This window comes from Carcharodon carcharias, chromosome 7 (assembly GCF_017639515.1).
Source record: "Carcharodon carcharias isolate sCarCar2 chromosome 7, sCarCar2.pri, whole genome shotgun sequence".
NCBI lineage: Eukaryota > Metazoa > Chordata > Chondrichthyes > Lamniformes > Lamnidae > Carcharodon > Carcharodon carcharias.
The window spans coordinates 70043574-70068148 of NC_054473.1; positions in this window are offsets into that span (position 1 = coordinate 70043574).

Genomic DNA, 24575 nt, shown 5'->3' on the forward strand with positions numbered 1-24575 from the left:
AGCTTTTTGGTAGGATTCTGAAACCATTCTATCGGGCAACACAAAGAGGACTTAGTGAGGTCTGTAACAAATTTGGATACCAAGAAGCTCAATAGATTCTAATTACAATCTTAATCCTACTTGAATTCAGTGGTTGCTTAGTGACCAATGACTAGAGCATGTTCACTCCCAATGAACAGATTACACCTGAGGCAACAGAAGATTCTATATATATAAATAGAGTTACATTTTTGTTAAATTGTTTTAAAAATTGATTTGCCTGAGCAGGCTTTCTTTATCAAACATAACAAACCAGCTTTCCAACAGAAATCAGACTGCACACACACACATACACATACGCACACAGACACACACACACTCACACTCACATACTCACACTCACAGACACACACTCACACAGACACACTCACACACACATACACACACACACACATACACACACAGACACACATGCACACACACACACACACACACACACACACACACACACACACAGACATACACCTACGCACACCTACACACACACGCACACACGTACACATAGATGTTTCTCTTTTATTTTGCTTTGCTTCATATGTTTTTCAGTCTTTCCATTTCAAAACTTATTTCCTCATCCACAATTATCTCCTGCCTCTCCCCTAATTATGGCACTGTACCGATCTACATATTCAGGCAAACCTTCAATCCTTATGCTCTGTTCCCTCCCAAGTTATGAAGATACCGTCTCAGGCCCCACACTTGCCATGAGAGTAATCACCATTGACTGGTTCTACAGTTCCTGGGCATCTTTTTTTGATGTTCCTGTTCTCTCTAAATCCATCATAGTTCCCTTCTCACTGTGGGCAATCAGCAGCAGCAAAATTGTATTCAACCGCAATCTGTAACCTTACGACATGGAATATTCCCTACTCTACCATTACCACCAAGCCGAGGAACCAATCTATCTGTTAGTAGATGTTGATAAAATATTTTCCCTACAATTATTTCTTAATTTTTTCAATGAAGAGTGCAGGAGGGCATGCCAGGAGCAGCACCAGGCATACCTAAAAATGACGCGCCAGCCTGGTGAAGCTACAGCACAGGACTGCTTAGCCAAACAGCGGTGTGTGATAGACTGAGCTAAGCGATCTCACAACCAACAGATCAGATCTAAGCTCTGCAGTCCTGCCACATCCAATCATGAATGGTGATGGACATTTGAACAGCTAAATGGAGAAGGGGGCTCCATAAATATCCCTATCACCAATGATAGGGAAGCCCAGCACATCACTGCTAAAGACAAGGTGAAACAGTTGCAACCATGTTCAGCCAGAAGTGCCAAGTGGATAATCCACCTTCGCCTCCTTCCAAGGTCCTCAACATCATAGATGCCAGTCTTCAGCCAATTCGATTCACCCCATGTGATATCAAGAAACAGCTGAAGGCACTGAACATTGCAAAAGATATGGGGCCTGACAACATTCTGGCAATAGTACTGAAGATTTGTTCTCCAGAATTATTTGCACTCATAGCCAAGCTGTTCCAATACAGCTACAACACTGGCATCTACCCAACAACATAAAAAATTGTGCAAGTATGTCCTGCACACAAAAAGCATGACACATTCAACATGGCCAATTACTGCCCCATTGGCCTAGCAAAGTGATGGAAAGTGTCACCAGCAATGCTATCAAGTAACATTTACTCAGCAATAACCTGCTCACTCACACTCACTTTCGGTTCTGCCAGGGCCAGTCAGCTCCTGACCTCAATACAAGTTTAATCCAAATATGCACAAAAGAGCTGAAGCAAGAGGCAGGGTATGAGTGACTGCCCTTGACATCAAGGCAGCATTTGACCAAGCATGGCATTAGGGAGCTCTAGCAAAACTGGGGTCTCTGGGAATCAGGGGGAAAATTCTCTGCTGGTTGGAGTCATACCTAGCACAAAGGAAGATGGCTGTGGCAGCTGAGGTCAATCATCTCAGTTCCAGGACATCACTGCAGGAGTTCCTCAGGGTAGTGTCCTCAGCCAAACCATCTTCAGCTGCTTCATCAATGACCTTCTCTCCGTCATAAGGTCAAACATTGGGGATGTTTGTTGATGATTGCACCATTCATGATTCCTCAGATATTGAAGCATCCCATGTCCCTATGCAGCAAGACCTGGACAACATCCAGGCTTGGGCTAACAAGTGGCAAGTAACATTTGCACCACACAAGTGTCAGGCAATGACCATCTCCAACAAGAGAGAATCTAACCATTGCACCATGACATTCAATGGCATTACTTCCACTGAATCCCCCACTATCAAAATCCTGGGGCTTATCATTGAACAGAAACTGGATTAGCCATATAAATACTGTGGCTACAAGAACAAGTCAGAGACTGGGAATTCTATGGCAGATAACTCACTTCCTGACTCCCCTAAGCCTGCCCAGTAATGACAAGACATAAGTTAGGAGTGTGATGGAATACTCCCCACTTGCCTGGATGAGTTCAGCTCCAACAACACTTGAGAACTCGACAAAGCAGCCCACTTGATTGGTACCCCATTCACTGTCTTCAACATTTACTGCCTCCACCGACGCACAGTAGCAGCAGTGTGTACCATCTTCAAGATACACTGCAGCAACTCACCAAGGCTCCTTCGACAGCACCTTCTAAACCCATGACCTCTACCATCTGGAAGCACAAAGACAGCAGACACATGGGAACACCACCAACTGCAAGTTCCCCTCCAAGCCACACATACTCCTGACTTGGAAATATATCAGCCGTTCCTTCACTGTTGCTGAGTCAAAATCCTGGTACTCCCTCCCAAACAGCATAGTGGGTGATGTCACATGGACTGCAGAGGTTCAAGAAGGGCAAATAATTATGGGCAAAAAATGCTGATCTCACCAGCGACATCAATATCTTGTGAAATATTGTTTTAAAAGTTCACTTGCCCTCCATCAGTACAACCTCCACTGCTGTATTGTCAAATCTGAGAGCTGCAGACTTTAAAGTACATGGTTCACCCCTGCTCTTTAATCCAAATGCAGCTTGGCCATCTCATCCTCTCTACAGCAAGATCCTCTTATTAATCCAGATTCATCCTGAGGTAAAGGCAAGCTTCAACTCCATTTCCTTGCATCTTGACTTTCAACCACAAATGTGAGGAGCTGATAGAAATGCAAAGAAGTCACAGTACAAAAACCAGCCATTTGACCCAACCAGTCCATATCAATATTTACTTTACATGCAAGAAAATAGAATGATAATTACCTGCTATGTTCACTGTCCTTTCAAGTACTAGCCCACTAACCTCTCTCCTGCTTCAACCACAAAAATTGGAAAGAGAAGGCCCCAGCCTCACAAGTCCCCTATAAGGAAGTTTATTTTGCTCCCTATTCTAAAACTCTTACTTTCAATCTTCTGTCTATGGCCCTTCATACTAGACTTCCAAATTACTGGAAACAGTCTGTTTTTATCTAGCTGTTCCTATCCTTCATATTTTTAAATGTTTCTGTCACATTGTTCCAGTTACTTCCATGAAATAATCTCCAGTTTCTGAAGTCTTTGTCTTCAAAACAGGCAGCATCCCAATGAACCAGTCTCGTATCATCCAAAACTTCCCTGTAACGTAGATCCAATTTTGAATCTCAGATATTCCTTTATTTTCAGGACTGAGGATATTCATTAGGTTGTTTCAGGCTCCTCCATCTCCCGTAGGAATCAGCTGCAAACTAGTGACAAATAAATTAAGATTTTTTTGTTCAACAGGAATAAATTCTACTTGTTTGTATTGTATAGCCAAATGGCCATGTGGAAGATATGTTAGGTTAGTACTGATTTCTTTTAATGAAAAAGACAGTATTAGTTTAAAAAGAACAGTACACACAAATTAATGGGGTCACTATTAATGAGAAAATTCACATTAAAGGATCCTTTCCTCAGTCAGATTTATTTTGTAAATATGTTTTATGGCGTCATTCTCTTTTTCCCACTCAGGCTAGTTTATACTGATCAATTACTTTGGATTAGCAGATTATCCGTTTTAAGCTAAAACAGTTCAGCTGAGACAGTTTAATCAAAATGCTGCTTACATAAGCAGTTAATCAGGCACCATTTTAAAACTCTTTTGATTAAGTGTTGATTAAGCTTTTTTTTGATGGAGAGATCAACTACAATGTTTGAATACATTTTGCATAATTGATGCATATTGTTGTACAACAGATCCAAGCTGAAAGAATCAGCTTTCCCCTGTTTATCATCTAGCACAGCTTAAAATTAGAGACGCTAATGATGTTTTGCTGTGATGTGCATTGCGCTCACGTTACTGTCAGTTTTGATGAGTGCATGTAATTTTCACAGTGTTTTTGTTGTTAAAACTGAGAACATTTGGCTTATTACAGTATTTAACCATGTTAATAACTGCAGTTATACAATAATGATTAGGATGGGGGTGCCAGATACCTGTGACTTGCTCATTCCAGTGCTGTATTGAGGAATACTATTTGGAAGAAGAGCAGGGGGGTTATCTCTGCTGTCCTGGCCAATATTTACCCCTCAATCAACATCTCAAAAATAGATTATGTGGCCATTATCACATTTTGGTCTGTGATATTTTGCTGTGTGGACATTGCAGCACTTTTTCTTATATTACAAAAATGACTACACTTAAAAAGTACTTCTTGGGTTAAAAACTCTGTAGGACACACTGAGATTGTGAAGTATGCTATATCAATCCAAGTCTTCCTTTCTTGCTTTATTGGCACAAAGTCACAAGAAGTGACAGCAAGAGAGAGAGGAACAAAAGAAAATGGGACATTTATCTAGGTGGATGAGTTTGGTGTGATATTGCAGACATTCTATGCCGCAGTTGAAAGTAATGTGCGCAGTTTTGGGTACCTTATTATTGGAAAAGATTCAAGGCAGATTAATTAGGACATCGCTATGATGAGGCATTTGGAAACCTAAGGCTTTATTCATTAGAGCAGAGAAGGTTAATGAGCTCTGAATCAAAGTTTTCAAAACTATGAAAGGGTTTGAGAAGGCAAGTAGTGAAATATTATTTTCACTGATCAGTGAATCAGTAATAAGGGGCTATAAATTGAGAACTAGTACTAAAAGCAGATAGTGAGTAATTAGCAGTCTTTTGTCATGCAAAGCATTATTACAATACGGAATGCAGTATTGTAGTGACTATTGAAGCATAGTGAAGCATAGCTTTTGTCTATTCCCTTAGCTGGTCTCCTCTGCATTGAAAAGAAAAAAGCAAAAACAAGACAGCAATTGATAAATTACAGAACAAAGTAAAAAAATATGAAAAGAATTAAAATGGAAACAAAAATAGAACCAATGATCCCTTCCGAGAACTTAAATTATTGAAAAACAAATGTAAAGCAGCGAAGGTTAAACTCAAATCGTGAAATTAAATTAAAAATAAGGAGGAACTAACTTGAATTTATAAGGCACATTTCATGACCTCAGGCCCAAAGAGCTTGACAGTCAGTGAAGCTCTTCTGAGGTTTGTTAACATTTGTAACTGTTGTAGGAATATGTGTCAGCCAATTTGTGCACAGTATGCTCCCAAAAATATCAATGAGGTATATGACCAGATTTTTTTTTTCCATGTTGGTTCAAGGATAAATATTGGCAAGGATACTGGGGAGAACTCCCCTGTCTTTAATTTATCCTTAGAAATAGCAACATCATTTCAGAAAAGGCCATGGGCAGAAATGACAAAACCAATGAAAATAATAACAAAAACAATGATAACCAAAAATATAAAACTAACGAACATTTATTGAAGATGAAATACTTGCCCGCTGAGCCAACTCAGGTAGGCTATTGAGCAGAATACGTTAAGAAAAGACCGAAGAGGCAATCAAGCAAAAGCAATGCTCATGGATCTCCTGTTGACTGACTAAAGTTAAGCACTGTCATTCTCACAAGATGTCAAGCACAAGATGGATAGCACTAAAGAAGGACTTACAGAAACATTAGGATCAGGAGTAGGCTATTTAGCCACTCGAGCCTCTTCCATCATTTAATTAGATCAATGCTTAATGGACCTTAAGTCCATTTGCCGACCTTAGAAACCATATCCCTTAATGTCCTTACCCAACAAAACTCTCGCCATCTCAGTTTTTAGATTTTTAATTGAGCTCTGCTGAACATCCTTTTTAAGGGTGAGGGTTGCAGATTTCCGCTACCCTTTGGGGAGCCTCCTGATATTACCCTGAAGGGTTCAGCTTTAATTTTAAGTCCTTGTTCCTGTCTTGGGGAGTATGCTTTATTATATCTTAGAAGCACTGGAAACATTCAATTAGTTATATTATTTGGTATCTAGTGACTTTTTATGTAGGCAACTCAAAAGGACGGGAAAGTATGCAAAGTCTGTTCCTTATCCATATTACACAATCCTTTCTGCTTTTACCCTTGTTGTTTCAATTACTTCTTTCTAAGCAATTTATCTTATGCCATTTTTGTTCCTTTCAGAAAGCAGGTATATGTATCATCTTTATTATCATTAGCATCGTAACTAGGATTAAAAGTGATTACAGCACTGGAATACCAAGTTTAGATGTGGTGTGAAGAGGCAATTTTTATTGAACCTCAAGTCATTGTGGCCTTTTTGCCAGCAACTTATGGCTGCTATTTACAAGCAAAAAGTGAAAGCCATTTAATCAAGACTTCCTGAAATAATTGGCCGTTTAGTATTTAATTGTGCATCAAGATCACACCACAGGCATTTTTTTCTATTGAACTGTACCTTCAAGCTTTTGATGGCATATTAATGTGTTGCGTATAAACAGCTACCGCTACCTCTTATAGCCAATTATTCTGTTTCTTGTAAAACTCCAGTTTATAATTGGAGTATCTAATGATGCAAGCAGAGCTCTTTGGAAATACAAGCAGCATGCAGGATGAAGATGATCACAGTCTTGATTGCCGGCAGGCTCAAGTAGTTTGTTGAAATAATTTTTTGCTGCCAATTGATATATTTCTATCAATTAAATAATGTTAAATGTTCTGAAGTGCAGCAATTATTGAACTTATCACAGAGGGCAACAGTCATGGAATATTTATTTTACTGGACCAGTAATGCAAAAGTACAGATTAATAATCTAAAGAGTGTGAATTCAAATCCCACCATGGAAGTTTGAGAATTTGAATTCAGTTCAAATAAACTGTAAATAAAAATAATCTGTTTCCAGTAAAAGTATTAATGAAGCTTTTGGCTTATTATAAAATCCCAAATGGTTCAGTAATGTCCTTTAGTTATGAACAGGTGAGGAGGGGTGAAGTGGTTCCCCTTTGTTCAGCCTCCGCGGTTGGTCACAACAAAGGTTTTAAAATTTCTTTTCCCCGTGGATGCCTTTTTACAAATTCAAATGTATTTTTTACTATCTGTGCTGTGAATAATAAGCAGCCAACCAGCAAGGTTTTCTTGAGTCAAAGAAAAAGCAAGATTATTAACTATTAAACTCGAGGGAAAAATAATAAAAGACACAAATACAGATAACAGAAATAAGGAAAGTTAAGTTCCAAATAAAAGTTAAAAGAATGTATGGTTAGAAGTCTTTGTTTGTCTTTGAGCCATAAATTGTTAAACATTGCGGCTGATTAAAATTAGCTGGTTCCTTTAAAATCCCAGAGCTGAATTGAAGTCCAAGTGGTTGAGCTTGCTGGAGACAATTTCCCTTCATAATCCATAAGCCATCCTTTTCCAGAATTGGAAGAGGTTCTTTTCAATGGAAATGCATTATCTCTGTGAGTGATTTTTAGAGAAAGAAAGATTCCTTACTGTTCCATAAGCAGCTTTTCCAGACTCCTCCAATGACTTTTCCTCTCTGACTCGGGCTTGGCAAAAGCAGTTCTTAAAACCCTGCTGTTGGTGTATATTCCAAAAGGATTTGATTTCCATGTTTGCTGTAGTCATTGTTGTAGAACAATTAATCAAATTTTGATGTTTCATCTCAAAAACTTTTGACAAATTTCAAGACAGTAGAAACCAATGGGAGATGGGACTATTTCACATCCACAGGGGGGTTTGGGTGCCTGTTGAATGTATATTCTGGCTAGCTAATAGGTCCCCATTATCTTAACAGAATTACAGTTGATTAAAGTCCAGCAATTTGCATTTTAATGCTTTCCTTTCAATAGTCTCTTTATTGAAGTGGACTTTGACACCCCACAGTTGTGAAATTCCATGCAACATATCAGGGCAGGTTAGTGCAATCCATATAGGAACTTTTTGGAAAAGTGGTCAAATTACAATACCAGACATCAGGTGACTTGTGGTAGCCATCTGTGGCCAGTGTCTTTCCTTGTTTTTTTTTAAGGTTCTCTGTAAACAGTTCAATATGTTTTTGGTTAGCTGGTGAAGTTATAGGTAGATCTCACATAGTCACAATTTTCTATCATTATGACACTTTAGAGAAGTGAACCTACTAAATTACCAGGTCTGGCCTATTGGGATAAACTCTATTTGCTGAAGCTGGACTTCCAAGGGAAGTTCAATGAAATCTTCTGCTGCAGGAAAACATTTACCTTTTAGCTTCCAGGCTCTTCTCACTGGAGCTTTTCCTAATGAATTTTCTCAGTGCCTGTAGCTTTAGTTAGGAGCTTCTTTCAGTTCAGAATCCATTGAAGATGTCCTTTTTCTTAATCTCTCCGTAGTTCTGCAAGGATGAGGATTTTTGATCTTGGAGCTGCCACAATGTTGGGATGGCGTGGGTTGCAGAACATATCATTTAAAGAAGTCTTTGTGGTCTTCTAGATGTTAACAGCGAGTCTTTATTAACTACTGTGTAACAAAATATAATGATACAGTAAAAGGTACAGGCATAGAACTACCTCCATCCTAGGTCTTATCACTTCTCTGGTTAACGCCACACTGACCCTCGGTATAGCTCATGTGCCTTCTTACATCACTGTGTACTGGGCCTGTACTCAGTCCCATATAACCCTGTATGTGCCAGTCCCTTCTATTATATGGCCATATGTGTGTCGAGCCCCAAGCAATGTGTATGATTCTTAGATGATATCAAGCTACATCATTATATCGAACTGCCAGCAGTTATTCAAGCAGAAGGGGTCTTCCCAATGACAACTGGGGACAGGCATTAAATTCTGTCCTCATCAACAATGACCACACCCTGTGAATGAATTTGAAAAGGAGCAAGAAGTGAGAACAGAGCACTGTGTGCTTTCGCAAAATTTGACAGAAAAACAGGTTTATTTGCTTCCAATTGCATGTGCACGGGATGTGGGCATTGCTAGCAAGGTTGGAATTTACTGCCCGTCCCTAATTGTCCTGAGTAGCTGGCAATACAACTGAGGACAGTTAAGAGTTAATTACATTGTCGTGTCAGATATAGACCAGTTATATCTCATAGTCTCCCAACCTCGGATGGCCCGCATCTACCTCCTCCCCAAAATCCACAAACAGGACTGTCCCGGCAGACAGATCATGTTAGCCTGTTCCTGCCCCACGGAACTCATTTCTTGCAATCTTGACTCCATTCTCTCTCCCCTTGTCCAGTCTCTTCCCACCTACATCCGCGATTCCTCTCATGCCCTACATCATGCCAACAATTTCCAGTTCCCTGGCCTCTACTGCATCCTCTTCACCATGGACGTCCAGTCCCTCCACACCTCCATCCCCCACTGGGATGGTCTGAGGGCTCTCTGCTTCTTCCTCAAACAGAGGCCCGAACAATCCCCATCCATCACTACTCTCCTCCGTCTGGCTGAACTTGTTCTCTCACTGAAAAATTTCTCCTTAAACTCATCTCACTTCCTCCAAATAAAAGGTGTGGCTATGGGTACTCCCATGGGTCCCAGTTATACCTGTCTCTTTATATGGTGTGTGGAACATTCCTTGTTCCAGTCCTACTCAGACCCCCTCCCACAACTCTTTTTCCAGTACCTCGAGGACTGCTTCGGTGCCACTTCATGCTCACGTCTAGATCTGGAAAAATGTATTAATTTTGCTTCCAATTTCCACCCCTCCATCATTTTCATGTGGTCCATTACTGACACTTCCCTTCCCTTCCTTGACCTCTCAGTCTCAATTTCTGGTGATAGACTGTCCACCAATATTCATTACAAGCCTACCGACTCCCACAGCTACCTTGACTACAGCTCCTCACACCCCGCTTCCTGTAAGGACTCCATCCCATTCTCTCAGTTCCTTCGCCTCTGTCGCATCTGTTCCGATGATGCCACTTTCAAAAACAGTTCCTCTGACATGTCTTCCTTCTTCCTTAACCGAGGTTTTTCACCCACGGTGGTTGACAGGGCCCTCAACCGTGTCTGGCCCATCTTCCGCGCATGCGCCCTCACACCTTCCTCTCCCTTCCAGAACCATGATAAGGTCCCCGTTGTCCTCACCTATCACCCCACCAGCCACCACATTCAAAGGAACATCCTCCACCAACTCCAGCATGATGCCACCACCAAACACATCTTCCATCACCCCCCCCACCCCCCCGGCGGCATTTCATAGGGATCGTTCCCTCCGTAACACCCTGGTCCACTCCTCCATCAACCCCTACACCTCAAACCCCTCCCACGGCACCTTCCCGTGCAACCGCAGAAGGTGCAACACCTGCCCCTTTACTTCCCCCTCCTCACCATCCAAGGGCTCAAACACTCCTTTCAAGTGAAGCAGCATTTCACTTGCACTTCCCTCAATTTAGTCTACTGCATTAGCTGCTCCCAATGTGGTTTCCTCTACAGTGGAGAGACCAAACGCAGACTGGGTGATCGCTTTGCAGAACACCTTCGGTCTATCTGCAAGCATGACCCAGACCTCCCTGTCGCTTGCCATTTCAGCACATCACCCTGCTCTCATACCCACATGTCCATCCTTGGCCTGCTGCAATGTTCCAGTGAAGCTCAACGCAAGCTGGAGGAACAGCACCTCATCTTCCGACTCGGTACTTTACAGCCTTCCGGACTGAATATTGAGTTCAAAAATTTTAGATCATGAATTCTCTCCTCCATACCCATCCCCTTTCCGATCCCCCCTTTTCCAATAATTTGTGTAGATTTTTCTTTTCCCACCTATTTCCATTATTTTTAAATGTATTTCCATCCATTGTTTTATCTCTACTTTTTAGCCTATTTCGATCTCCCCCCCCCCACTCCCACCCCACCCCCACTAGGGCTATCTGTCCCTTGCTCATCCTGCTTTCTACCCTTAATGTCCCCATTAGCACATTTCTTAGCTAATATCACCACTGTCAACACGTGTTTGTCCTTTTGTCTATGACATCTTTTGGCAATCTCCTATCACTGGCCCTCTATCCAGCTCTACCTGTCCCACCCCCCTCAAACCAGCTTATATTTCACCTCTTTTCTGTTTTTCCTTATTTCTGATGAAGAGTCATTCAGACTTGAAACGTTAACTGTATTCCTCTCTGCAGATGCTGTCAGACCTGCTGAGTTTTTCCAGGTATTTTTGTTTTTGTTCTAGACCAGTTATATGGCTGGTTCCCTTCCCTAAAAGACTTTAGTAAACAGGTTGGATTTTTCTGAAAACCCAAAGACTTCATGGGCACATTACTTTTTTTCTCAGCATTTTAAAAATGGAATCTAGGCTGTCGTCTTGTATATTGGACCTACATTCTTCTAGGTTATCAATCCAGGTTTCTGGATTATTAGTTCAGTGACATAATCACTATGTTATCTTGCCTTGATGTGGTTGTTGTGTACAATAGAGTAGGAAGAAAAATATGTAGATACTTTATCCTGTCTCAAACTATATAATCTTATCATAGAATCACAGAATAGTGCAGCACAGAAGGAGGCCATTCAGCCCATCATGTGGTGCACTGACCTTTTCAAAAAGCAATCCAGTTAGTCCCACTCCTCAGCTGTTTCCCCACATCACTACATTTTTTTTTTGAAGTATTTATCTAAATCTCTTTTAACAGCTACTATTGGGTCCATTTCCGCCACCCTATCAGGCAATGCATTCCAGTTCCAAATTGCTTATTGCATAAAAATGTTTTTCTTCATGCAGCCTCTGAATAGTAGGAAGCATATTAATATATTTAAACTCTTTAGTTCACAGTTTGTATGCAAGTTTTTGAAACAATTATTGTTTAACTGCTAGGTTAGATTGAAATCTATGTCCATAATATTTATCCAATTTTAATTTCTTTTGGCAAATAACATAAATATTTTGAACATTATTGCAAACCAGTAGGTGGAATCATCTGTGCCCATTGGCGTTGGGCGTGTTGGGTGGCGTGAGAGGACAATTTGGTGAGTAGACCAAAAATTGGTTTCACAACATTGTGAAACCAGTTTGCGATCATTCGCTCAACCTGTCGATGGCGGGCTGCGTTTCCAGCCATCAGATGGCGTGAACCTCATTGTAATACATCAGTGTATCATTATAAGGTCAGCCTGCCGGACTTATCCGCCCCACCTCACTGATCGTCCGCCTGCGTCAATGTGATTGAACACCAATGTGTTTCACAACAGTATATAAAAGGCATGCACTTGGAGGGCTGCACTTTGCGGGGAGCTTGGGGGTGAGCGTGCAGTAACATTGCAGTGTACTTGTGAGGGACACCTGTTGGACTTCAAGGCTGAGGCGCTTTTTGTTGGGGGGGGTCGTTGTGGGGTGGCAAAGGCTGCTCTGCAGTGAGGCATCTTTGGGGGGCATCGGGAAAAGGTCACCCTGTGGTTGTAGGTAGTTCACAAGCAAATCCAGTGTGGGAGTGGGGGTGCTGTGGGCGAGGAAAGTGGCCGCGCATTCGGAAAACCTTGTATAAAGTGACTGTTCTTCTGCAGCTGAGACAGTTCAGACACAGCCACACTGATATGATTGGAGCTGGGCTTCTAGCTTATCTGCCCACTCAAAGTGCCACCGAGTGCTCCAGAACTTTTCATACCTCGAGCACAGACTGCAAACTAATGAGTATTTTAGTGGACTGTGGAACAGTTGGACGACTGAGCATATTGTACAATCTCCTCCCAGAAGCTGGCCATGGAGCAGTCACTGGTGGAGGTGCTCACAGCCCCTTACAATGTCATCATTCCAGCTTGGACCAGACTCCCCCATGGTTCAAGCTAACAGTGTAGCCTTAGGAGAATGCCTGCACCTGAGCTGAGCGCACAGCATGCAGTCCAATGGGCAAAGCTGCAGCCAATCGGTCAAGTGGAGTGGGACGGTGGAAGGTAGGGTTTTGGGTAGCCATGCAGCACACTAAACTCTGGCCATCCAAGTGGTGGTCAGCACTCTTCATGATGCATTAAGGAGCCTTCAGACTTAACCAAGAGACATCCTTAGAACACCCATACTAACCCACACATCTCTCACTTTCACCCTGCAGGAGGAGTACATCAGGATCATGGAGCCTGATGAACTAGCTGAATGCCTCATGGCCCACCGAGAGTGAAGACAATGAAGAAGAGAGCAACTGAGGCACTAGGCTGTGCAGAAGAAGGAGCAGCACCCTCAGGAAGAAGGGGTGGCTAGGGCTCCTGCACCCGCTGCCGAAGATCCAAAGCGAGCCATCACTGGTCGGCACCTAACGCTACCCAGGGTCTATAGGCGTCACCTTTCATTCCTGCAGATGACCGAGAACCAGTGTTGCTGAAGACTGCACGTGTCTAGGGAACTGGTTGGTCACATCTGCCAGCTACTGTAAGATTTGGCGCCACGTGGACATGGAGGGCATTCACTGCCAGTGGCTGTGAAAGTGATGGCGGTGCTCAATTTCAATGCCAGTGGCTTCTGTAAGGGTTCCACAAGAGCCCTTGGGATATTGCAAGGCTGTACCCACAAATGCATCCATAAGGTCACAGAAGCCAGCTTCGCGAGGGCGCACAACTTTATACCAGGAGAGCCAGGATGGAATAGCGATTGGCTTTGCCCAGATCTCAGGTTTGCCGCAGCTGCAGGGTGCGATCGACTGCACTCACATGGCGCTCAATCTCTATTGCAACACATGGTAACTATGCCAACCGCAAGGGATTCCATTCGCTGAATATGCTATTAGTGTGCGATCACCATAAATGCATCCTGCAGGTCTGCACATGATTTCCAGGGAGTGTCCACAACTCCTACATCCTCAGTCAGTCACAGATCCCTGACTTCTCCCAGGGTCCGCAGAGGCTGCAGAGTTGAGTCCTTGGGGACAAGGGCTACCCGCAGCGGCTGTGGCTGATGACACCCGTGCAGCGGCCTCAGACTGCAGCAGAGCGACGATATAATGAGGCTCATGCTGCAGCTCGCAACTTGGTGGAGCAGACCATCAGGTTCCAGTGTCTGGACTGGTCTGGTGGAGCACCCAGAGGGTGTCACACATCCGCCTATAAATACAGACCAGGGATTGCAGAGCTGCCTATCTTTCTGGGAGTGGGAGTCGGAGCCAAGTGGACTTGCAGAAGATAGTCGGGAGCTCAGGAGTGTCTAGAAGTACAGGCCTGGGATTGCAGAGCAGCCTACCTTGCTGAGGGTGGGAGTCGGAGTGGAGCGGACCTGCGGAAGACAGTTGGAAGCTGAGGAGTCACTGTTTCACTGTTTCATTGTTTCAGCTGCTGGGAAGCTGCAGTCTGGGAAAAAGGAGAAAAAAGCAACTGTGACATCACAGGAAGCTGGTGAGTTAATTGGTTGGTAAGTGCTCAGTTTAAGGGAAAGTGTGTGAGAATCTAGCTTAGGACAGGCGAGTTAAGGTAGATCTATAAATAAAAAGAACTAAAACTTTAAAATAATAAGCCAAAACTTGAAATCTTTAAAATTAAAATAATAAAGATTAAAAAAAGCAATTAAAATAAAGTAATTTAAACAAACATCTAAAACACATAGCCTGTAATTAAAAAGCTTATAACCTTTGGTTGTCAGTGGTACTAGCACTCAATAAACACAGTAAATTGTAGCACACATAGGAAGATTGTAATTAAAGTAAATTAACTAAATAACATAAGTTAGAATGGCGGGACAGGTGCTATGTTGCAGCTGTGAGATGTGGGAGCTTTTGGGCACCAAGGCGATCCGTGACAAACACGCCTGCAGGAAGTGTGAGCAGCTTGAGGAATTCTGGATCAGGATTATTGACCTGGAAGCTGAAATGCAGACACTGTGCAACATAAGTGAGGGGTAGAAATACCTGGGTACCTTGTTCCAGAAGACAGTCACACCTCTTAGAAGAGGGTCATCTGTTTTGTTCAGCAGTGAGGGACAGGATGATGTGACTGTCAGTGAGGTAGGTAATGGGACCGAGCAGACAGTAGCAGAGGAGCCTCAGACTTTGCAATTGTCAAACAGGTTTGAGGTGCTCACAACCCATGTGGATGAAAGCAAAGTCTATAAGGTGGATGAGCTGGCTGGCCATGGCACTGTGGTACAGGAAGCTGTTCAAGCAAGGAGAGCAAAATGGAATGTAATGGTAGTAAGGGATATTATAGTGAGGAGGATTAACACTGTTCTCTGCAGCAAAGGGCGAGAGTCCAGACAGCTATGTTGCCTGCCCAGCTCCAGGGTTTGGGACATCTGCTCAGGGCTGGAGAGCAACTTGCAGTGAAAGGGGGAGGATCCAGTTGTCGTGGTCCATTAAGGCACCAATGACAGGTAGAATTAGGAAAGAGGTTCTGCAAAGTTAGTATAAGGAGCTATGTACCAAATTAAGAAGTAGAATCTCAATGGTATTAATCTCTGGATTATTACCTGAGCCACAAGCAAATTTGCATAGGGTAAATAAGGTTAGAGAGAAGAATGCATGGCTCAAAGACTGGCGTGGGAGAAGTGGGTTCCTGTTTGTGGGGCACAGCCATCAGCACTGGGGAAAGTAGAGGCTGTGCTGTTGGGACGGTTTACACCTGAACCATGCTGAACCAAAACTGCACACAGTATTCAAAGTGCCTTCTCACCAGTGCCGTGTATAACTGAAGCATAACATCCTTACTTTTATGTTCAATCCCTCTCAAATTGCTAAACAAGGGAAGTAGAGAGGGCTTTAAACTAAACAAGAAGCTGAGGGATCAAGCTTGGGTAGAGATAGCAATTCAAAGTATAAAGTCAAGACAGGAGAGCAAAATAGTAATATGAGAAATGAGGGTCAGGAAGGGACAGAGAGAAAAACCCTAAGAATACATGAACAATCAAGACTAAATGTTACAAAGGTAACAAAAAGTCAAAACTGAAGGCTCTCTATTTAAATACATGTAGCATCCATAACAAAGTAAATGAATTGTTGGCCCATATTGAAGTAAATAAATATGATCTGATAGCAAATACGGAGACATGGCTGCAGGGAGACAAAAATTGGGTCATTAATACTGAAGGGTACATGACATTCAAGGAAATTAGGAAGCTAGGTAAAGGTGGAGAGGTAGCACTGTTAATCAAAGAGGGACTGGTGCAATAGAGATGATCTTGGTTCAGGAGATCAGGGTGTAAAATTGGTTTGGGTGATGATGAGGAATAGTAGGGGAAAAAGTCATCAGTGGGAGTGGTCTACAGGCCCCCTAACAGTAACCACAGTGTAGAACAAAGTGTTGTGTGGTTGTGACAAAGGGACGGCAATCATTATGTGTGATTTTAATCCACACATAAACTGGAAAAATCAGATTCCAGTAGTAGCCTGGAAGAGGAGTTCTTAGAATGCTTTTGAGATATGTTCTTAGAGCAGCATGTTCCGGAACTAACCAGAGAGCAGGTTATATTAGACTCGGTATTGTGTAATGTGACAGCATTAATTAATGACGTCAGAGTAAATGCACGGCTAGGTAGCAACAACCACAATATGATTGAATTTTACACCCAGTTTGAAAGAGAGAAGAGTGGGTCGAAAAGTAGTATCTTAAACTTACATAAGGGCAGCTATGTGGGGATGAAAGCTGAGCTAGCTGAAGTGAACTGGGCAACTAGGCTAGAGGATAGATCAATAGAGAAGCAATGGCAGACATTTATGGGGATATTTCAGAGTATTCAGAAATAGTACGTTCCTACAATAAAGAAAAATTCTAAGGGAAGGACCCACCATCTGTGGCTAACTAAAGAAGTTAAGGAATGCATCAAACTTAAGGAAAAAGCATACAACTCCGCAAAGATGAGCAGCAGGACAGACAACTGGACAGAATATAAAGAACGGCAGGGAATGGCTAAAAGGTTAATTAGGAGAAAGAAATTAGAGTATGAGAGGAAGCTAGCTAAAAATGTAAAAATGGATAGCAAGAGATTCTACAGATACTTAAAAAGGAAAAGAGTAAGTAAAGTGAGTGTTGGTCCTCTAGAGTGACAGCGGGGAATTAATAGTAGATAATAAGGAAATGGTGGAAGAAACGAACAAATATTTTGCTTCTGTGTTCACTATAGAGGATACAAAAAATTCCAGTAACAGCTGCAAATCAGGAGGTGAAGAAGAGAAAGGAACTCGGTGAAATTGAAATCACTAGGCAAATGGTACTGAGCAAATTGATGGAGCTGTGGGTTGGCATGTCTCCAGGTCCCGATGGACTACATCCTAGGGTCTTAAAAGAAGTGGTTAAAGAGGTAATAGATGTGCTGGTGTTAATTTTCCAAAATTTGCTAGATTATGGAAAAGCTCCATCAGATTGGAAAGTAGAAAATATAACCCCTCTCTTCAAGAAGGGAGGGAGGCAGAAAACAAGAAACTATAGGTCAGTTAGCTTGATGTCTGTCGTGGCAAAGTTTTTAGAATCAATCCTTAAGGAGGTTATAGCTGGGCACTTGGAAGAGCTCAAGGCAACAGGGAAGAGTCAGCACGGTTTTGTGAAAGGAAAATCATGTTTAACCAATTTATTGTCCTTTTTTTGAAGGAGTAACATGCGCAGTGGATAAAGGGGAGTCTCTAGACATACTGTACTTGGATTTGCCAATGGCATTTGATAAGGTGCCAATCAAAGATTATTATGGAAAATAAAAGTAGGGGGTAACATATTAGCATGGATAGAATATTAGCTGGCTGGCAGAAAGCAGAGAGTATGAGTAAATGGGTCTTTTCTGATAGGCAGGATGTGACGAGTGGAGTCCCACAGGGGTCTGTACTGGGGCCTCAACTTTTTATGATTTACATCAATGACTTAGATGAGGAGAGTGAAGACATGGTAGCAGATGACACAGAGGTAGGTAGGAAAGTATGTTGTGAAGAGGACATGAGGAGGTTGTAGATGGATATAGATAGGTTGAGTGAGTCGGCAAAGATCTGGCAAATGGAGTTTAATGTGGGAGAATGTGAAGTTGTTCACTTTGGCAGGAAGGAAAAAAAAGCAGAGTATTATTTAAATGGAGAACAGTTGCATAATTCTGAGGTGCAAAGGGATCTAGGTGTTGTCATGCATGAGTCACAAAAAGTTAGTATGCAGGTACACCAAGTAATTAAGAATGCTATCCTTTATTACGAGAGGAATTGAACATTAAAGTAAGGACTCCATCCCATTCTCTCAGTTCCTTCACCTCCGTCGCATCTGTTCTGATGATACAACTTTCAAAAACAGTTCCTCTGACATGTCTTCCTTCTTCCTTAACCGAGGTTTTCCACCCACAGTGGTTGACAGGGCCCTCAACTGTGTCCGGCCCATCTCCCGCGCATCCACCCTCACACCTTCTTCTCCCTCCCAGAAACATGATTGGGTCCTCGTTGTCCTCACTTAGCACTCCATCAGCCTCCGCATTCAAAGAATCATCCTCCACCATTTCCGCCAACTCCAGCATGATGCCACCACCAAACACATCTTCCCTTTACCTCCCCTGGCGGCATTCTGTAGGGATTGTTCCATCCATGACACCCTGGTCCACTCTTCCATCATCCCCTTCACCTCAACCCCCTCCCACGGCACCTTCCCATGCAACCACAGAAGATGCAACACCTGCCCCTTTACTTCCCCTCTCCTCACCATCCAAGGGCCCAAACAATAATTTCAAGTGAAGCAGCATTTCACTTGCACTTCCCTCAACTTAGTCTACTGCATTTGTTGCTCCCAATGCGGTTTCCTCTACATTGGAGAGACCAAACACAGACTGGGTGACCACTTTGCAGAACACCTTTGGTCTATCTGCAAGCATGACCCAAACCTCTCTGTCACTTGCCATTTTAACACTCCACCTTGCTCTCATGCCCACATGTCCATCCTTGGCCTGCTGCATTGTTCCAGTGAAGCTCAACGCAAACTGGAGGAACAGTACCTCATATTCCGACTAGGCACTTTACAGCCTTCTGAACTGAATATTGAGTTCAACAATTTTAGATCATGAACTCTCTCCTCCATCCCCACCCTCTTTCCGATCCCCCCTTTTTTTTCCAATAATTTATATAGATTTTTCTTTTCCCACCTATTTCCATTATTTTTAAATGTATTTCCATCCATTGTTTTATCCCTACCTTTTAACCTATTTCAATCCCTTCCCTTCACCCCACCCCACCCCCACTAGGGCTATCTGTACCTTGATTGTTCTGCTTTCTACCCTTAATTAGCACATTCCTTAGATAATATCACCACCTTCAACACCTCTTTGTCCTTTTGTCTATGACATCTTTTGGCTATCTCCACCTTTCACTGGCCCTCTATCCAGCTCTACCTGTTCCACCCACCCCCCCCCCCACCCCACCCTTAAACCAGCATATATTTCACCTCTTTTCTATTTTTATTTAATTCTGTTGAAGAGTCATACGGACTCGAAACGTTAACTGTGTTCCTCTCCGCAGATGCTGCCAGACCTGCTGAGTTTTTCCAGGTATTGTTGTTTTTGTATAAAGTAAGGATGTTATATTGCACCTCGAATACTGTGTGCAGTTTTGGTCTCCTTATTTAATTAAGGATGTAAATGCATTGGAGGCGGTTCAAAGGAGGTTTACCAGATTGATACCTGGAATGAGTGGAATATCTTATGAGGAAAGGTTGAACAGACTGGGCTTGTTTCCACTGGAGTTTAGAAGAGTGAGGGGCGATTTGATTGAAGTATACAAGATCCTGAATGGCCTTGACAAGTTAGATGTCAAAAGGATATTTCCTCTTGTGGGTGAGTCCAGAGTTAGGGGGCACTATTTTAAAATTAGTGGTTGCCCTTTTAGGACAGAAATGAAGGGAACTTTTTTCTCTCAGAGCATTGTGCGACTTTGGAGTTCTCTGCCTCAGGATGTGGTGGAGGCGAGGTCATTGAATATTTTTAGGGCAGAGGTAGACAGATTCTTGTTAGGCCAGGGAGTTAGAGGTTATCGGGGGTAGATGGGAATGTGGAAATAAAAACACAAGAAGATCAGCCATGATCTTATTGAATGGTGGAGCAGGCTTGAGGGGCCGAATGGTTCATTCCTATTCCTATTTCTTATGTTCCTATGTTCAATCTTCTGACTAAGAGGCAAGAGTGCTACCCAATGGGTGACGGAGAAGAAGCCCCAGCTAAAGACTGATCATCAAGTTTCCAAACCTTTTGATACAGTCTAAGGTGAGGTTAATAGTGGGAGGTGAGGAGGATGGCTTAACATAACAAAAACAAAAATACCTGGAAAAGCTCAGCAGGTTTGGCAGCATCTGCGGAGAGGAACACAGTTAACGTTTCGAGTCCAAATGACCCTTCAACAGAACTAAGTAAAAATAGAAAAGAGGTGAAATATAAGCTGGTTTAAGGAGGGGGGCGTGGGACAAGTAGAGCTGGATAAAGGACCAGTGAAAGGTGGAGATAACCAAAAGATGTCACAGACAAAAGGACAAAGAGGTGTTGAAGTTGGTGATATTATCTAAGGAATGTGCTAATTAAGGGTAGAAAGCAGGACAAGCAAGGTACGGATAGCCTTAGTGGGGGTGGGGTGAGGTGAAAGAATCGAAAAAGGCTAAAAGGTAGAGATAAAACAATGGATGGAAATACATTTAAAAATAATGGAAATAGGTGGGAAAAGAAAAATCTATATAAATTATTAGAGAAAGGGGGGGGGGGTGGGCGGTGGGGGAATCGGAAAGAGAGTGGGGATGGAGGAGACAGTTCATGCTCTAAAATTGTTGAACTCAATATTCAGACCGGAAGGCTGTAAATTTAAAAAGCCTTTACATAAAGTTGGAGAAAAGTTTGACTCATTCAGATCTTGATGTTAGAACTGCAATCTCCAATGGACCAAAAACTTGCACTCATTATTCAGGCCATATCTGGGCTATTGAGATAGGTTTAATGTTTAATTCATTTTCAATAACTCTGAGGAACAGGCTTGAGAGCCAGAAAATGCAGCAAGGAGAGAATATATATAAATTGTCAACCCTACTCTGCAGTAGCAGTACTAGATGTTCATGGATATAAATAACTTGAAATTGTTTAGCATTCCATCACATCTAAAAGAGCGTTACACACAAAAAAATGGGTTTTGAAGGATCACTGTCACAACAGCCATTTGGTACACAAGAAGACCAAAAATAATAATGAGATGAATGAATAATTAATCTTTATTGGTGGTGTTGGCTGAGTGAAGAACGCTCACCAGGACACCAGTAGAATTCTTTGTTCTTATTAAGGAATACTAACATTCACTTGAACTGGCAGGATGCAGGATGCTACCTGCAGGATGCCACCTCTGAAAATGCAACATTTCTTACATGCTGCAATGAACTGTCAAGCTCTGTATGTACTCAGCACCCATAATCTTTTGACCCAGAGGCTACATTCCTTTCAGAGAGGTCAAGTCACAGAGCTAGAGAAGTTGCAGTTATTCAACTTATTGGCAAAACACGAAATATTGAAACAGAAAAATGCTAGTAAAGATACAGCAAATAAAGTAACAAATATAAACATAGCTGATTGTGCAAAATGCATCAGAAGAGTTATGTTGACAGAGACAGTGTAGTGCATGGAAAAATAATTCATCTCAAGATCCCATTAAATTGAGAAATCTCTTATGTACTTGTTGAAAGAAAATTCATAAAATTACAAAATTGCATGGCGTTTAAATTATGGGCAGAACTTCACGGCTCTGTTCCGGTGGGGACGGGACCGTAAAGTGCGACGGCCCGTTATAAATTCCATTGCCGACAGCTGGAATGTAAAATCCCACTGTCGTAAAATTCTGACATGACTTTTTGTCTCTGACATTTGGGCATTTGTTACATTTCTCAGTTGGCTCCATTTCAATTCGGGCTATATGGCTGCCATGACTAAAACTCATTACACAGAAACCGCAAACAAAGTCAACTCTTACTATGGGTTAAAGCACCAGCCTCGAAGGGAACATCCAGTAGATTTTGATCAATTTGTTCACTTTACCAAATGAAAGACTGTGAGAGAGCAGAATTCAGGTCTCTAAGATACTAATAGGCATTGATAATGCAGCTCAATGGAATCCTCTTCATTTGGGCTGCAATTACAGAATAAAGCAGTATGAGTGGAACCTAAATGAGCCTCAAGCAAGACACAAGGTTAGATAATATCCATCTTCAGAGAGTAGTAGGTGAATGGAGTCAAGTTCCACTAAGAGCAGTTAATACTATTATAATTCACCCTTTTAAAACAAAGAACTGAATGAAACCTTTTTAAGAAGAGCACTGGCAGATATAAGGTATAGAGATAGCTGGCCAAATTTTCAAAAGCAGTCTGATTGGTCATCTTTACACATATGTCCATGAATTCACTCGGATGACACAATGCCAAATTGTTATGATCTTAAGATGCTTGCTCACAAATCTTAAATGCATTTCCATTGTAACAAGTCATTAAAGCAGAGTAGCCATCTTGTACTAATCTTGAAAATCCACATGAACTGCCGCAACAATTAAATTCCCAAGGAATTGAGGACAGGATTATGGGCGGAATTTAATGTAGACAACAGGTATCACATCCATTGGTTGGAGTGCCGGCAACAGCCTGGTGTTGGCTACATTTGGGAAGGCCTGCTAAATTAAGTGCCAATCAGGTACTTAACTGGGCAGCACTGGGCCTTGCTCAGGATCAAGGATCCCAGGGGGTGGAAATCCCACCCCCTAAGAGCTGCTGACCAATTAAAGGTTGGCAATGTGCATTGCTCAGCAACAGAACTTGGGAGACGTTGACTGCTGCCAGAAATTCACCTACCTGAGACCCAGGATCACTGAGGGACACAGGCCACAGGTGAGTGATGGGGTGGGGGGTGGTGGTCTCAGTGTGGGGCGTTTGTAAAGGAGGAAGGGTTGGCAGCAACGGGAGGGCTGGTCTCTCAGTGGGCACCTCCCCCCTTCAATGACACAGCGTTTCTCAATCAGGCACTGAAATTCTGACAGTGAGGGACCCCCTTGGAAGCATGCGAGTAATCCTGACAGGTTTTCTGTTTTGGGTTTCCCATATGAAGCGAAGGCTGGATCATAGGACACCTTTCCCTAGCTCCTGGCTGATGGCATGCTGATATCCCTTCAAGTCATGTTAGAACTTCCCCCTGTCTTTTTAAAGATACTATCCCTGTTCCAAAGAAGTATAACTATTTACAATACATGTCCATGTTTTGTTACCATTATATAAGTTGTTGGATCCTGGTCACCCCAGTTTGTTGGGACTTATGGATCCGGTTTGCATGCTTGTTTTGGGATGGCTGAGTTGGTACAATAGACAGATTAGGTCAGTAGACACTTCTTAGGTGAACACATTCTGTTTATTTACAAAGGTATTCAGCAGCTACACTTGTGTGCTTACAACTGAAACTCTGTTCCTATACTACTGATTCAAACTATAGACTACTGACTACTGAGATAGCCCGCGCTACTCTTCAATTGGATACTAAGATCATGTGATCTTCCATTATAACATTCTTCTTAAAGGTATTTTACACATCAGATTACCACATAAGTGCATAGAACTGATGAATCTATGAGTCTCTAAAGCGTAGAGGTAACCTGCTGGTACACCCAGATTTTATAAAGGCAACCTTGTCTGGAGGTTTCTTTAATTGCTCACAGTGATCTTTGGGTTTGTAATTCTGGTTGAAGTTGGGATCTTATGCTCCATGCAATAGGACTGTATGGTAGTTGAGGAGCTGGGATGGATCTGATTTGTCCTCGGTTATGCCTCACTGTTGCGCCTTTGTGTGTAATGACTTCATAGGACCTTGGTTCTGAACAAATCCTTGTCACCTTGGCTGGTTTCCACATACCTTCTGTGGGATCCTGGATGTGAACTTGTCCCAACTGTAAACTTGTCAATTCTGTACCTGCATTTTTATTGTGCATGTTGGTCATCTTGTCTTGTAGTTTCAAAAGTTGCCCTCTAGTTTCTGAGAGAGTAAAATGGGTAAGAGTAGGTAAATTGGTACACACTAGTTTGCCTAACATGAGTTATGCTGGTGATGGAATAGTTGCACTTAATGGTGTTGCTCTCAGATGTGGATCTTGCTTGGTCTGTCTACATTTGAAAATTAGGGATTTCACCATTCAAATCAGCTGCTTAGCTAGACCATTAGATCTAGCATATTGGTGAGATGTAGTGTGAACGATATTTCATTTCGCACACATGTCCTGAAATAAACTGCAGACCATTATCTGTAATGATCTCTCTAGGCACACCAACTAGACTGAAAATAGCACTCAGAGTGTGTGTAATGGTTGTGATTGATGTATTGTGCAATTTTCAAACAATGGGGCACTTGGTAATGTGGTCAACAATGATGATGTCAGTG